The following is a 9,058-nucleotide window of genomic DNA, read 5'->3' as shown; positions in this document are numbered from 1 at the left end:
GTGTCCGTTGCTGCTGATGCTGCTGATGCTGCTGATGCTGCTGCTGCGCGGCTCTGCATCCTCCGCTCTCATCTTCATCATCTTCATCATCATCATTCCGCTCCACAACACAAATACAAATCCATATAAATATAAATATAACTAGAAGTCATCCAGCAGCTCCTTAACGAGCAGCAGCGGTGTGAAGCTGGAGACTCTCTCTGCTTCTCTGCTGCTGCTTCTTTCTGCTGCTGCTGCTCAGCTGCTCTCTCCGCTGCTGCAGTCATTTAGCAAACTCCCAGAAAAAACGCACCTCGCACTGAGGGAGAGGAGAGACACGCCCACACGGCGCGCTCATTGGACAGACCGAGAAGCCTGTGAAGCGAGGGCGCTGATTGGCCGCTGCAGGTGTCACTATACTGGACAGCATCTCTGCCTCTGTATGAAGAAGTTAGTGGAGAGTTTGGACCGAAACAACTAAATAATAAAACACTATGATGTGGGAAAACCAATAAGAGATAAAAATGATGAGTTACAGTGATACATTTAATAATATAAAAGTATGACAGAGGAAATGTAGCAATTACAAGGCAAGGCAAGGCAATTTTATTTGTATAGCCCGTTTTTACCAACAGTTTGTCTCAAAGGGCTTTACATGGCATCACAACAACATCCTCTGCCCTTCGACCCTAGAGAAAAGCACAGAAAACTACATAAATCTTTACATAATTAATGTGAAACTTTATTATTATTCTGTTTCCGACCTTTTACTTGATATTTTACAGAAAACAACTAAATAATAAAACAACATGATGTGGAAAAACCTATAGGAGAGATAAAAAGGATGAGTCTCAGTGATACGTTTAATAAAATAAAAGTATGACAGAGGATATTTATCACTTAAAAGCACAAAAAACTAAACAAATCTTTTCATAATTAATGTGAAAGTTTATTATTATTATTATTATTAATATTATTATGTGTCGGACCTTTTACTTGATATTTTACAGAAAACAACTAAATAATAAAAACATGATGTGGAAAAACCGAGGAGAGATAAAAAGGATGAGTTACAGTGATTCATTTAATAAAATAAAAGTATAATAGAGGATATTTATCACTAAAAAGCACAAAAAACTAAACAAATCTTTACATAATTATTAATGTGAAACTTTATTATTATTCTGTGTCGGACCTTTTACTTGATATTTTACAGAAATCAGTTCCTCTGTTGTAATAAACACTGAACCAATGAAATGAATGAATTATTATATTTGTCATTATTCGGTTATGTTTCATTGTTTCATGCAGTTGTAGTTTTTCTTGTGTGTGTGATTAATATTCGGTGATACATCTCATTACCGATGTTACAGATGTTACATCATGGCGCTGCAGGCTGTGACATCATCACACGAAGACTCATTGTGAACTGAGGGAAGGTTTTTTTTGTGTTTTTAATCTCCCATGATGATATTATTTTACTGTTACACTCGTAGATTCATCCACATTAATATGAGACTTTTTTTTATTGTTGCAGAGTTATTCGTTCTGCCGATGGAGAAACTCCTCGTTGTCCCTTTAAAACATATAATGATCACTGGGGTCCGGGTTGTTTGGGGAGCTCTCCATGGTGCTGACCGGCCCTTATAGGTTATGGGATGTGGGTTATGGTTAGGAAGGATTAGGGTTTGGTTAGGGACAATAATGTTGTCTGATGTAGGCTACTTGTATCAGATATTGATGTCAAGGTTAGAAAACATTGAGATTTTGGAACAACAGGACATCAATCCTGAACAATGGGATTGATATGGTTGGAACAATGGGATTTCGAAACATTGAGATCTCGGAATAATGGGTCATTTTCGGACTATAGACCCCTTCTATCTATCTATCTATCTATCTATCTATCTATCTATCTATCTATCTATCTATCTATCTATAAACATGACGTCAACTGACTGCCTTCCACTGATTGGCCAGAGCGTTGTCACCGGAAGAGTCGCAAGCACGACGTCCGACCATACGTCCATCACGAGAATCAATACCGCTAATTTTAAAAACACACCGACAAACTATTATTCTGTCACCTGAGTTAAATGTCTGCTGTGAGGAAAACCACGCGGTCCGTAATCGAGACGACGCGGCCGTAGCCGCTGTATGACGACCCCGCCCCCGCTGAAGAACTCAGCTGTAGACCTAGGTACCCGCTGTGATATGACGACCGAGTCGAGCCGAGCCGAGCAGAGCTGTAACTGTGCAGTAGAAAAGGGCCGTTTGGCAACCTCACTAAATCCTGTGAGGTCTTTACAAAACGCCGACATGCTTGTTTCCAGTGTGTGGGGAGAGCAGTGGGAGAGCGTGATGAGAGGAAGGAGGCAGCAGTCATTACCATAATTCAGCGCAGACCAGATTCATGAACGGGGGTTTACCGTAATTACCCTAGTTAGAGTAAAAAATCGATTTTTAGGATTTCACGTTTTTAACATCGTCCTAGCCAAATAATCGCGATTACGATTTTAAGTCGATTAATCGAACAGCCCTACCGTTACCCTCATACGTTGCCTTTTACTGAGGTATTCTCTCTCTTCTTTTTTTCTGGCCGTGTAGACGCTTATTTAAAGCAGTACTTAAGAACTTTCAGTTTTGGTTGAGTTTGGCGGCGCCAGTGGCCCAAAGCGGTAGTGTTTTGCCTGAAGGAAGACTCTATTTCCCATGAGCACCAGCGCGTAGCGCCGTAAACATCCTGATCTCCCGGTGCATGGAAATTAACAGAAGTCGTCCAAACTAAGTTTCTGTTTCCAGCGGATCATTTCTCACTAAACACACATACACAATCATTGCTGCTCCCTCCTCGTCGTGACTCGCTAAAGTGAAAGTGAAAGTTAAGTTAGAGCCTTGTGTCCTACCATGCTCCTCAAAGTTGCTTAGTGCCAGTGAAGGTGATACAGACCATAATGATACAGACCCCCTCAGGCCATGACAGAGGTGTCATTCAACCTGTTGTAAGTCGATGTACCATCACAAAAGTTATGAAAATATTATATGAAGGTTGAAAAGTTCCTTAGTGTTGGTTTAACAATGCTGGGTTTTTTAAATTATTTTGGGGCTCTCTCTTGGCGTCACATCCTGCTTTGAGTCTGACCAATCAGCACAGAGAAAATCTGAAGCCCCACCCAACAGTTTTTCGGGGCAGATCTGAGTACCTACTAGGGGTGAACAGCCAGTGCACTATTTTATTCGAGTTCGGATTTGGGCTTTTAAAAAAAACTTTGGATTCGTATTTGGGAAGAAATTGGAAGTGGGCGTACTAGAGACTTCCACCGAGCTAGCCGGCTAACTTCCGCTTTAGCTGTCGGCTAACTAGAACGGGAATAAAATAATTGAATCGTGCGGCTCTTCTAGACTTTCTAAATGTAATCAGACTGAATGGATCAAACTCTGGTAGTGAAATGAGTTGTTTTGCTGAGTTGTGTCACTCAAAAAAATGTATCCACCGTTTTATAGCCGCTTCTTTTCCCGTTAAGCTGCATTAGCGCCACCTACTTTGTTGGAGTGTTGTTGGCTCAAAACACGCATCCAAACGTTTCTTTTTATTTAGGAACAAGCTCCCGAATAATGAGGAGAAACTTCAGATAGAAAAACTATTCTGGATCAAAACATTATTTGTGTACATTCGGGTTTGGGTACACCCCATACCCTTATTATACGGCCTACACACCGAGCCACAGGCCTCTCTGCAACTTCATTTATACATATTATACATAAATGGTTCATTAGCATTTTACTATATCACATTAACTAACATGTAATTATATATATATATATAAAGCTATAAACAGACCTTCACAGTAATTCTACTACGACTTCACTGTAATATGACTGTGATACTCTAATAAGCTCCTCTGTGATGTTACTGTTGCACTTTCTATTTTTGACACAGCACACACACACACACACACACACACACACAGATACAAACAGTGTTTCTCCTCAGGACCGTTTTGTCCGAAGTGTCCGCTGGAACGTGACTCTGGTTCTGATGCCCACAGGCACTGATGGAATCACATAAACACACACACACACACACACACACACACACACACACACACACACACACACACACACACACACACACACACACACACACACACACACACAGAGCTGCTGAATATGGATATGATGTCTTCATTAGAGTAAAGAGGAGGCTGCTGCTCCACCTCAGCTTCACTCAAGGAATAAATAAACAGTGTTCAGAGTTCACTGTCAATAACTGTAAATATTTAACACTGTCAACTCGTAATAGTAGTTATCTGAGTCTCTAATGTAAATATGATGTCACATGTGTCATATAGGCTATGGCACATCCATCTATTTATCCATCATCTATTGTCAGGAGTGCGGGAAGCAGTTGGACCCAAATTGAAGTTTAATGTCTTACGACAGGCAGGAAAACAAAACACCATGACAAACAAACTAATCAAAGCAGCAAGCAACATGAGAGGAGACAGGAAGGCAAAGAAAGCTGATTGGTGGAGACACACAAGGAGCAGAGCAGGGCTGACAAGGTGAAACCATAGACTGTAACAGAATGGCCGTAGCACCGTGACGTCACCCATTGGTTTGGGGGAGTCTGTTTTGTGCCGCTACTACGGGGGTTTGAACCGCGCCATGTTGGATTCTACTTGTCATATTTGGAGAGGTGCGGCGGTTAGCCAGCCGAGGACCCGCCCACTGGCCTCGAAGCAGCGGTCTCCGGACCTGTCACTCAACGTTTCCGCGCCCGCGTCCGTGACGTCTCCCATTGGTTTTGGGGAGTCGTTTTTGTGACTCCAATATGGCGGCCTGAACAGCTCCATGTTGGATTGGCCGGCCGAGAACCCGCCCACTGGCCTCGAAGCAGCTGTCCACGGAGCTGCTCGGACCTGTCACTCAACATTTCCGCGCCCTAATTGGCCAGAGTTTTAACCTGATAACAGTAAAACGGTAGAGTTAAAAAAAAATTCACCCCCCTCAGAGTGTGTGCGGGGGTAGAAACTATCGATTGAGACGAAAAAACGTTCTGACACCAGGCTTTTAACATGTTTATTGAGGATGTAAAGTCGGCGATATTAACATGGGAGTCTATGGAGAATGCTCCCTTCTGACACCAGCCCCCAGAGGAATCCGAGGGGATTGCAGTTTTTTGAACGCGGAAGTGAGCTTCACTTCTCAGACCGACAACTGCCCCCTTGGGTGAAACACAGGAGTGTGCAAGGAGAGTGTGGAGGGAAAACACAGGGAGTAACACTAGAACAAAATGCACAAGAACAGAACTACAAAATAAAACACTGGAATCAGGAGTCTGAAGGGCTTCCTGTTGGACACTGGAATCAGGAGTCTGAAGGGCTTCCTGTTGGACACTACAAACAGGAGCAGGAAGGGCTTCCTGCTGGACAATGGAATCAGGAGCAGGAAGGGCTTCCTGTTGGACAATGGAAACAGGAGCTGGCAGGGCTTCCTGTTGGACAATGGAATCTGGAGTCTGAAGGGCTTCCTGCTGGACACTAGAAACAGGAGCAGGAAGGGCTTCCTGTTGGACACTAGAAACAGGAGCAGGAAGGGCTTCCTGTTGGACAATGGAAACAGGAGCAGGAAGGGCTTCCTGTTGGACACTAGAAACAGGAGCAGGAAGGGCTTCCTGTTGGACACTAGAAACAGGAGCAGGAAGGGCTTCCTACTGGACAATGGAATCAGGAGCTGGAAGGGCTTCCTGCTGGACACTAGAAACAGGAGCAGGAAGGGCTTCCTACTGGACAATGGAGTCAGGAGCAGGAAGGGCTTCCTGTTGGACACTAGAAACAGGAGCAGGAAGGGCTTCCTGTTGGACACTAGAAACAGGAGCAGGAAGGGCTTCCTGCTGGACAATGGAATCAGGAGCTGGAAGGGCTTCCTGCTGGACACTAGAAACAGGAGCAGGAAGGGCTTCCTACTGGACAATGGAATCAGGAGCTGGAAGGGCTTCCTGCTGGACACTAGAAACAGGAGCAGGAAGGGCTTCCTACTGGACAATGGAATCAGGAGCAGGAAGGGCTTCCTGTTGGACACTAGAAACAGGAGCAGGAAGGGCTTCCTGCTGGACACTAGAAACAGGAGCAGGAAGGGCTTCCTGCTGGACAATGGAATCAGGAGCAGGAAGGGCTTCCTGTTGGACAATGGAATCAGGAGCAGGAAGGGCTTCCTGTTGGACCATGGAATCAGGAGCAGGAAGGGCTTCCTCTTGGACAATGGAATCGGGAGCAGGAAGGGCTTCCTACTGGACACTGGAATTAGGAGCCGGAAGGGCTTCCTGCTGGACACTGGAATCAGGAATCTGAAGGGCTTCCTGTTGGACACTGGAATCAGGAGTCTGAAGGGCTTCCTACTGGACACTGGAATCAGGAGTCTGAAGGGCTTCCTACTGGACACTAGATACAGGAGCAGGAAGGGCTTCCTGTTGGACACTAGAATCAGGAGTCTGAAGGGCTTCCTGTTGGACACTGGAATCAGGAGCTGGAAGGACTTCCTGTTGGACACTGGAATCAGGAGCTGGAAGGGCTTCCTACTGGACACTGGAAACAGGAGCTGGAAGGACTTCCTGTTGGACACTGGAATCAGGAGCTGGAAGGGCTTCCTACTGGACACTGGAAACAGGAGCAGGAAGGGCTTCCTGTTGGACACTAGAAACAGGAGCCGGAAGGGCTTCCTGTTGGACACTGGAAACAGGAGCAGGAAGGGCTTCCTACTGGACACTAGAAACAGGAGCAGGAAGGGCTTCCTACTGGACAATGGAATCAGGAGTCTGAAGGGCTTCCTGTTGGACACTGGAATCAGGAGTCTGAAAGGCTTCCTGTTGGACACTGGAATCAGGAGCAGGAATGGCTTCCTACTGGACACTAGAAACAGGAGCAGGAAGGGCTTCCTACTGGACACTAGAAACAGGAGCAGGAAGGGCTTCCTCATGAACTGTAACATCTCGCCATAGTGCACGAGCTACAAGCTATGTAGCGTGTGCAAACCAAGTTCCTATTGGTTTAGCGTGTGAGCTACTGGCTGGTATTTACCAACAATGGTTTTCTTTATCTGAAGAAGTTGCTGCCTGCTGTTTATTGGATGCTGCTTCCCGGGTGAAGGCGTCTGTTATTTGTTGACTCGCCGACTGGTAAATAACCTAAAGAAATTTTAGCTAACTTGCTAGCTCTTCTTCTTCTCCTCTGGCAAAATACGACCGCACTGCATTGTGGTATATGGGAGTACAATGTAGTGTAGTGCTCACTTACATTTGCTGTGCATTGTGGGTATTTTATAGTCCACTATATACTATGCACTTTTAGTCCACACTTATTTTAGTTTGTTTCATTTCTGAAGACTAAAGTTGAATATCATTATAACTTCATAAACAATAATTATCTTCATAATTCTGCGGTAACTTCATGTTTTCAGTCTGTTTTTCTTGGTGTGTTTTCTCACACGAACAGACGACCGACATAAATAAACAAACTTCACCAACAATGAACGGGACGGTTTTCTTTTTATAACTCAGGAGAAAGTGGAAGTGAAAAGTGGAAATGCAAAGGAAACATGATGAATATTTAAACCATCATGACAGAGTCATCATGGCTCTTTATGTAAATCCAGAGGAAAAGTGCCACCGTGGTTATTTATAGTCACAGCAGGCTGTAATTGGCTCCGGTCGGTGTTTGGCCAGGGGGGGCCGGGGGGCGGGGGGAGGAGCTCAGACAGACCGACAGCTGCAGGTTCATGGGTCTGATGGAAAAACCTTTTTCCTCCCAGACTAGCGGAGGAGCTCAGACAATGTCCAACCATGAGCAAATTCGGTAACACTTTACTTGAATAGGTATTCATCAGATTGACATAACACTGTCATAACCATGACATAACAGCTGTCATAAACATCAATGAATACTTATGACAGCTGTCGTTAAGTGTCATTCGGTAAGTTATGTCACTTTTGATGCAAAGTTGACCTTGTTTGAGATGTTCCTTGTTATGAGAACTTTACATAATTTTTAAAGTTTGTCCATTAGGTCTGCTATGACAGTTTAAATTGTCTTTATGTCAAGTTGTCAGAACAAAAACATCTCAAACAATGTCAACTTTGCATCAAAAGTGACATAACTTACCGAATGACACTTAACGACAGCTGTCATAAGTATTCATTGATGGTTATGACAGCTGTTATGTCATGGTTATGACAGTGTTATGTCAATCTGATTAATACCTATTTAAGTAAAGTGTTACCGCAAATTCAAACAGCGGTACAAAAGATGGTATTTACAAGGTACAGGGAAGAAGAAGGCTATGACAAACACTTTTGCCATACTTGTCACTTATTGTATTTATTTTGACACAAGCAGTCATGGTGTTGTTGTTTGTTGGTGATTGTTTGTTTTTGTTGAGAGTATTAAAAAAAACGAAAAACAGGATCTACAGGAAGTAAGATAACCTATAGTACTAGGTACTAGGTGGAGAAGGGGTAGGAATTACTAAGCTAATGCTTCTTCCTACTCCTTTTCAAACATACAAAGGTTTTTATCGACTAGTGCTTCAAGTGTAATATGTTATTCACATGTTTGAAATAAAGTATTCATTCATTCATTCATTCATTCATTCAAAAACTGTGGCTACAGAGACTCGTCCTCCAGGAGGGAGAAGGACACCGAGGAAAGAAACAGTCAGTTTGGATTACTGGATCATTTCTCTAGGTTTCTGCAGCTCCTCCTCCTCCTCCCACTGCAGCTGTAAAACTCAACTCCACTATACATATTTTCGTTTCTCAAAATTACCATTTATTTTCTGTAGTGTTACCAGGTAAAACATGTCTATTTACCAGGTAAATAAGATGAAAGTGTGCTGTAAAAGAAAGCGTGGCTTCTTTCCACAGTATTACCAGTTTCTTACTATGTAATTAAACCAAGACTGTTCAGTTTTTTTCAGCTCCTCCTCCTCCTCCTGGTCTGCAGGAAACTCAGGAAACTGCAGCTGTAAAACTCAACTCCAGGCTGAAGTTTATCACGGTGTCTCTGGTTCAACAGCTTTTCTT

This window comes from Trachurus trachurus, assembly GCF_905171665.1.
Source record: "Trachurus trachurus genome assembly, chromosome: 10".
Classification (NCBI taxonomy): Eukaryota; Metazoa; Chordata; class Actinopteri; order Carangiformes; family Carangidae; genus Trachurus; species Trachurus trachurus.
The sequence above is the reverse complement of the archived record's forward strand: the minus strand, read 5'-3'. Positions refer to the sequence as shown.